General features: G+C 41.4%; 1 pseudogene; it reads left to right on the top strand.

Moving 5' to 3' along the window:
• The first annotated feature begins 335 nt into the window (after window positions 1-335).
• LOC110133711 (heterogeneous nuclear ribonucleoprotein A1 pseudogene) lies at window positions 336-2046 on the top strand (annotated as a pseudogene).
• The last annotated feature ends 6370 nt before the right edge of the window (window positions 2047-8416 follow it).

Below are 8416 nucleotides of genomic sequence, written 5' to 3'. Positions count from 1 at the left end.
TGCTTACTTTTCCTAGAGGTAAAATGGCCCAGTGCCAAAGCTTGGGAAGGAGCCTTGAGTTAATAGTCCCTTGAAGGAAAAGAGTTCTGGGCAGATAGAGGTGATGAGCATGGAGGAGGTGAACTTGGACTTGTGTGTGCTGCCCTTGGCCAGGAAATCCTGGGCCTGGGGCAGGCTGCGGCCACCCAGAGGCTGACCTTCTTCAGCATGAACCGTGCATGCTACCCAAGGTGGGCCACTTCACTGCTCTGGGAGCCTGTGTTTCCTCATATGAAAAATGAAGGGAGTGTCTTTCTGCCCATGGACGCCACCAAGAAAGCATCATTGAAGACTTCCCCGCCTCCACTGCCATCATGTCTAAATCAGAGTCTCCCAAAGAGCCCGAACAGCTGCGGAAGCTCTTCATTGGAGGACTGAGCTTTGAAACAACTGATGAGAGTCTGAGGAGCCATTTTGAGCAATGGGGAACGCTCACAGACTGTGTGGTGATGAGGGATCCAAACACCACGCGCTCCAGAGGCTTCGGGTTTGTCACATACACCACAGTGGAGGAGGTGGATGCAGCCATGAATGCAAGGCCACACAAGGTGGACGGAAGAGTTGTGGAACCAAAGAGGGCCGTGTCAAGAGAAGATTATCAAAGACCTGGTGCCCACTTAACTGTGAAAAAGATTTTTGTTGGTGGCATTAAAGAAGACACTGAAGAACATCGCCTGAGAGATTATTTTGAACAGTTTGGAAAAATTGAAGTAATTGAAATCATGACTGACCGAGGCAGTGGCAAAAAGAGAGGCTTTGCTTTTGTAACCTTTGATGACCATGACTCCGTAGACAAGATTGTCATTCAGAAATACCACACTGTGAAGGGCCACAACTGTGAAGTGAGAAAAGCCCTGTCTAAGCAAGAGATGGCTAGTGCTTCATCCAGCCAGAGAGGTCGAAGTGATTCTGGAAACTTTGGTGGCGGTCATGGAGGTGGTTTTGGTGGGAATGACAACTTTGGTCGTGGAGGAAACTTCAGTGGTTGAGGTGGCTTTGGTGGCAGCCGTGGTGGTGGCTGATATGGTGGCAGTGGGGATGGATATAATGGATTTGGTAATGATGGTGGTTATGGAGGAGGCAGCCCTGGTTACTCCGGAGGAAGCACAGAGGCTATGGAAGTGGTGGACAGGGTTACGGAAACCAGGGCAGTGGCTATGGTGGGAGTGGAAGCTATGACAGCTATAACAACGGTGGAGGCGGAGGTGGCTTTGGTGGTGGTAGTGGAAGCAATTTTGGAGGTGGCGGAAGCTACAATGATTTTGGCAATTACAACAATCAATCTTCAAATTTTGGACCCATGAAAGGAGGAAACTTTGGAGGCAGAAGTTCTGGCCCCTATGGTGGTGGAGGCCAATACTTTGCCAAACCACGAAACCAAGGTGGCTGTGGTGGTTCCAGAAGCAGTAGTAGCTATGGCAGTGGCAGAAGGTTTTAATCACTGCCAGGAAACAAAGCTTAGCAGGAGAGGAGAGCCAGAGAAGTGACAGGGAAGCTACAGGTTACAACAGATTTGTGAACTCAGCCAAGCACAGTGGTGGCAGGGCCTAGCTGCTACAAAGAAGACATGTTTTAGACAATACTCATGTGTATGGGCAAAAAACTCGAGGACTGTACTTGTGACTAATTGTATAACAGGTTATTTTAGTTTCTGTTCTGTGGAAAGTGTAAAGCATTTCAACAAAGGGTTTTAATGTAGATTTTTTTTTTTGCACCCATGCTGTTGATCGCTAAATGTAATAGTCTGATCATGACGCTGAATAAATGTCTTTTTTTTTTTTTTTAATGTGCTGTGTAAAGTTAGTCTACTCTGAAGCCATTTTGGTAAACTACCCCAACAGTGTGAAGTTAGAATTCCTTCAGGGTGATGCCAGGTTCCATTTGAAATTTATTTACAACCTGCTTGGTGGAGAAGCTGTTGTCTTCAGAACCTTGGTGTAGTTGAACTGACAGTTACTGTGTTGTGACCTGGAGTTCACCATTAAAAGGGTCACCCATGCAAAGTCATGGAGGTTTTTTTTTCTTTGGTTATTAATGATTGTTGGCACATCCTATGCAATATATCTAAATTGAATTATGGTACCAGATAAAAGTTATAGATGGGAATGAAGCTTGTGTATCATCTATTATCATGTGTAATCAATAAAAGATTTAATACCCTCAAAAAAAAAAAACAAAATGAAGGGAGTGGACTAGATGACAGTGAAAGCCCCCTCCAGTTCAGAGAGAATACCAGGGTCTCTTCCTCTTAGCTGAATGTCCTTCAGAGGAAGAAAGGTGCTCAGTTGGGAAGAGAAGTGTGGAATGACTGTCATCACTGTCTTTTTAAAAATATATATGTATTTTTAGTTGGAGTATAATTGCTTTACAATATTGTGTTGGTTTCTGCCATATATCAAAATGAATCAGCCATAGGTATACATATGTCCCCTCCTTCCTGATCCTCCCTCCCACCTCCCACCCCATCCCATCCCTCTAGGTTGTCACAGAGTACCAGATTTGAGCTCTCTGCATCATACAGCAAATTTCCACTGATTATCTAATTTTACACATGGTAATATATGTCTTTCAATGCTACTATCTCAATTTGTCTCACCCTCACCTTGCCCCACCCCCATTCCCATCTCCACAAGTCTGTTCTCTGTGTCTGTGTCTCCATTGCTGTCCTGCAAATAGGTTCATCAGTACCATCTTTCTAGCTTCCATATGTATGTTAGATATACATTAATATACATTGCTTGTCTTTCTCTTTCTGACTTACTTCAATCTGTATAATAGGCTCTAGATTTATCCACCTCATTAAAACTGAATCAAATGCATTCCTTTTTATGGCTGAGTGATATTCCATTGTGTATATGTACCACAACATCTGTTATCCATTCAACTGTTGATGTACATATAGGTTGTTTCCATGTCCTAACTATTGTAAATAGTGCTGTAATGAACATTGGGGTACATGTTTCAATTATGGTTTTCTCAGGGTATATGCCCAGTGGTGGGATACCTGGGTAGTTTTATTCCTAGTTTTTAAAGAAATCTCCATACTATTCTCTCTAGTGGCTATATCAATTTGCATTTCCACCAAGAGTGCAAGAGGGTTCCCTTTTTTCCACACCTTTTCCAGCATTTATTGTTTGATGATGATGGCCATTCTGACTGGTAAAGGTGATAACTCATTGTAGTTTTGATTTGCATTTCTCTAATAATGAGTGATGTTGAGCATCTTTTCATATGTTTATTAGCCATCTGTATGTCTTCTTTGGAGAAATGTCTGTTTAGGTCTTCTGCCCACTTTTTGATTGGGTTGTTTCTCTGGTATTGAGCTTCATAAGCTGCTTGCATATTTTGGAGATTAATCCTTTGTCAGTTGTTTCTTTGCTGTTATTTTCCCCAATTCTGAGGATTGTCTTTTCACCTTGTTTATAAAAAACTACCAATGCTATTTTTCACAGAACTGGAACAAAATTTTTCACAATTTGTATGGAAACACAAAAGATCCCGAATAGTCTAAGTAATCTTGAGAAAGAAGAATGAAGCTGGAGGAATCAACCTTCCTGACTTCAAACTACACTACAAAGCTATAATCATCAAGATAAAATATGGTAGTGGCACAAAAACAGAAACATAGACCAATGGAACAAGATAGAAAGCCCAGATATAAACCTACACACCTATGGGTACCTTATCTTTGACAAAGGAGGCAAGGATATACAGTGGAGAAAAGATAGTCTCTTCAACAAGTGGTGCTGGGGAAACTGGACAGCTATGTGCAAACGAATGAAATTAGAACACTTCCTAACACTGTACACAAAAATAAACTCAAAATGAATTGAAGACCTAATGTAAGACCAGAAAGTATAAACCTCTTAGAGGAAAACATAGGCAGAACACTCTTAGATATAAATCACAGCAAGATCCTTCATGACCCACCTCCCAGAGTAATGGAAATAAAAACAAAAATAAACAAATGGGGCCAATTAAACTTAAAAGCTTTGGCACAGTGAAGGAAACTATAAACTATATAAACTATATCACTGTCTTTTGACTGCAGGACTTGTGAACGTTTGCCTTATTTGCCAAATTAATGTGAACTTGTGTGGAAGTACATTAAAAGAAAATGAGAAAGTATCCGCTAAGAAGAGGAACTGTAAAAAAAAAAAAAAAAAGAAGAGGAACTGCCTGAGGCAAGGGTTCATTCTCTTTGGAATGTTCTGTTCCCTTGACTAGTTGGGAGGGAACATGAGGAAAGCCTCAAATGAATCCCCAAATGATAATTTTGTGCAGCATTCTTAGGAAGGAGGGTGTGTGATGAGGGTTACGTTGTGACATGATTTGCCTCCAGCAAGTGTCCACTCAAAGTTTGAGAATCCCTATGTACCAGTTCATTTTTTCTGTATTTTATTAGATATTTTTTTAAATTTGTTTTTTAATTGGAGGAAAATTGCTTTACAAAGAACCCGCCTGCATTGTGGGAGACCTGGGTTTGATCCCTGGGTTGGGAAGATCTCCTGGAGGAAGGCATGGCCACCCACTCCAGTATTATTGCCTGGAGAATCCCCATGGTCAGAGGAACTCTGCGGGCTACAGTCCATGGGGTCCCAAAGAGTCAGACATGACTGAGCAACTAAGCACAGCACAGCATATATATCCCTTCCCTGTTGAGTCTCCCTCCCCCCTCGTATCCCATCCCTCTAGGTTATCACAGAGTGCCAAGCTGGGCTCTCTGTGTTATATAGCAACTTCCCACTAGCTATCTATTTTATACATGGTAGTATATATATGTACCATTTTATACCAATTTCTCCACCACCATCAATAGAAGGTCCTGGGTTACAGGATTCAAATTAGACAAAGTAGGATCTACCAATCAGAAAATACAAGGAAGGATTCTTGTACTTTACACCATTATTTTACTTTCAGGTTTTCATCAATTCTGAGAGTCACACTGGCACTAACTATCTGAGTGGGAAAACAGAATACACATATGTGCTCAGAGCGTGCCCACTTTAGGCATATTACCCTATGTTAGGAATTTAAGCAAAGGCCCAATTGTTCTTTTGAAAACAATTCAGATTAAATTCTGTTCTCCTTTAAAAAATGCACTCACAGCAATGTAACTCTTTGTTGAAAAAGGCAGTTTTCACACCAATCTCAAGGAAGACCCTTGTATTCTCAACCAAATAATTATTCCTAGTCTTTCCCTGCTGTGCCCACTTTCCCTAAGTACTTGTAACCTGAAGGATGGCTGGGATTTTGATTCTTAGGCTCTTCCAAGTTGGACCTCCAAGGTTTTGACTAGATTTGTTTGAAACAAGATCCAGTTTACATAAATCTAATTCTAATTAAAAAAAAAAACTTTTTTCCTACAAATACCTCATACCTTCTCCCTGCTTAATTTGACCATGTAAATGACTATTGTGAAAGTTTTCATGTGTTTTTCAATGTGAAATAACTTTAGAAACAGCACATCCAGAATTATTACTGTAAAATGCTGAAGCTGTTATACTTCTTTTGAGATTGTTTTTAAAACTTGTCAGCCCCGGGCTTCCCTGGTGACTCCATGGTAAAGAATCGATCCCTGAATTGGGAGGATCCCCCGTGCTGAAGAGAAACTAAGCCCATGTGCCACAACTATCGGACCTGTTCTAGAGCCCAGGAGCCTCAACTACTGAGCCCATGTCCTGCAACTACTTAAACCCGCCTGCCCTAGACCCCATGCTCCACAACAAGAGAAGCCACTGCAATGAGAAGCCCGTGCACCACAACAAAAGAGTAACCCCCTGCTCTCCCCAACTAGAGAAAAGCCTGTGCTGCAATGAAAACCCAGCACAGCCAAAAATAAATGAATAAAATTATTTTAAAATAACTTGTCAACCAAAGCTGCCACCTTTATAGGTCTTTACATACCATCTGTCTCAGGTAAATGAAATGATTAGCCCATAGTCAATTGCTAATAATTTTTAACACATCTAAATAATTTCATTGCAAGTGGATTCTTTAGAGTCTGAGCTACCAGGGAAGCCCCTTTCTTATATTAGGATAAGTAATTTCTGATCTATGCTTTGGAGATTTTTGAAATGCACTTAAGAGGATGTTCTTTGTGAGATTATTTTAAAAGACCCATCTCTTTTAAAACCTAAACTGAGGGGAACCTATCATACCCAGAAACATTTTGCATATTCCTCTGCCCCCATCCCACCATTCTTCTTTAAATCATCTGGCACCTGGAAGAAATATATGTTTTTAAAAATAGTATATCTGTCTTTTGAAGACCTTCACTTATGGGAAAGGGTATTTAGTTTTTTGCTTCTTCCAGGCAGACTGAGATGAAAAAAATGTCCTGTCTGTTTGTCAGACCAGATCTGAGAGTGAACTGTAGGATTTTACCCTGGGTACTATTTGAGTCTTGGGATGGCAAGGCTGTATGGGGTCCTGGAGCTTTGATTTTTACAGACCCTGTAGTTCCAAGAGGACTTAAAGCATTGAGGAACCTGTTGTTTAACAAGAAGGAAAGGGGGCAAAAATGAGAAATGAAGATGGCTGTTTCAAAAGATGGCAATGGGCATGCACTGTCACATCCTGGATGTCCTTCACTCTGAACAGGGGCTGGGGCCTCTACAATAGTGATGACCTCCTTGCTGCGGGAGTCCCACATTTGATACAACCCCTTTACTGATGTTTGGTATGCGTTAAGTGTGAAGGGAAGGAAGAAAGGAATGAAAAGTGTTGGACAACACTATGAAAGTCATACCCTTTTCCTGGAAAATAGTCTCCCTCCAAATTAGAACATGCAACAACTAGGAAACTCGGCTTTGATAAGCCTCTTCTCCCCAACCCACCTCCTGTGAAATTCTCCTGTCACTGTGACACTCCTATCTGAAGTCACTGCAGTCATTTCACAGCTTGACTGTTCATAAAGTCACTGTTCAACTGAAAAGAAAGTATTTTTTAAAAATAGTGGGCCTGCAAAAAAAAGAAGCAAAACAGTGCTTAGGATAGAGTTGATGTTAAACACCAGGTAACTTAAAAAAAAATGTCTAAGAAATATTTTGTCTATGGATAAAGATTTTTCTTCTTTTCAGAGCAGAATGGTGTATACATGCCTCTAATTATTTCCAAAAGATGTGACAGTCTTGTCTTTAATGTTCACATCTTATCATCCTTTTACTGTTTGCGAATATTGCTAAAGCTTTTAATAATTATTGTTTTTTAAGTGTTCATTTGGCTGTGTCATATATTAGTTGCTGCATGTGGAATCTTTAGTTGTGGCATGTGGGACCTAGTTCCCAGAACAGAGATGGAACCTGGACCCCTTACATTGGGAGTGTGGAGTCTTAGCCACTGGACCACTGGGGAAGTCCCTGCTAAAGTTGATTTCTATAATAAAAAGCAGATTCTAAGACAAAAATAAACAAATAAAAATGATGGGCCTGGCCTCCTTTCCCCACCTCCCATTTTTTTATTTTCTCACTTGGCAGTTTTACATGAATACATTATGAGCAAAGTGAAAGTCTGCTTCTTTTTAGGGCTTCCCAGGTGGCACAGTGGTAAAGGATCTGCCTGCCAATGCAGGAGATGCAAGAGACGTGGGTTCGATCCCTGGGTTGGGAAGATCCCCTGGAGGAGGGCACGGCAACCCACTCCAGTATTCTTGCCTGGAGAATTCCATAGACAGAGGAGCCTGGTGGGCTCTTTTTAATGAGTGCCTATTTTGGAGCACTATTCAAGGGACCATCTCTTGGATGTTGGGTGTGACAAAATACAAAGTGTGATCATCTGCCTCTGAGCTGGGGATACTACAATAATAGACTTGTTCAGGCTGGGAGCAAGTGTGAGAAAACAAAGAAGAGCCCTTGTTTGATCTTAATTGAGTCCCCTCTTGTGTCTTAGAACCAGAATGGTTCCTATTCCATCATGTGTGTGCTCAGTCATGTCTTACTCTGTGACTCCATGGACTGTAGCCTGCCAGGCTCCTCTGTCCATGGCTATTGAGCTCCTTGAATAGAACATATCCCCACCTGAAAACACACTGTACCTCACTAAAGGCTCATACCTTCCCATCTTGCATATGTACGTGCTCCCAAAGAGGAAGGGTATGGATGGGGTTGGGGGGAGAACATGTGGTCAGTGTAAACCCACTACAGGCACTGGGAGGACTCTGACGTGCATAACCTATTATAGTCACTCAGACCCATTACATTATGGAAGGAAGCTTCTTTGACCTTCTCTTTGAATTGCATTGCCTTAGCAATTCCTATTCACACATCCACTCAGCCCATTTGATACTCACAATCAATATATTTCTATTTTGTCTCCTTATTGAAAACACAATGTGCCCTCCCGAAACAACTGACAGTCATTTTGTACTTTCACTTAG

Source organism: Odocoileus virginianus, chromosome X, assembly GCF_023699985.2.
Source record: "Odocoileus virginianus isolate 20LAN1187 ecotype Illinois chromosome X, Ovbor_1.2, whole genome shotgun sequence".
Classification (NCBI taxonomy): Eukaryota; Metazoa; Chordata; class Mammalia; order Artiodactyla; family Cervidae; genus Odocoileus; species Odocoileus virginianus.
This window is presented reverse-complemented; position numbering and strand designations above follow the sequence as displayed.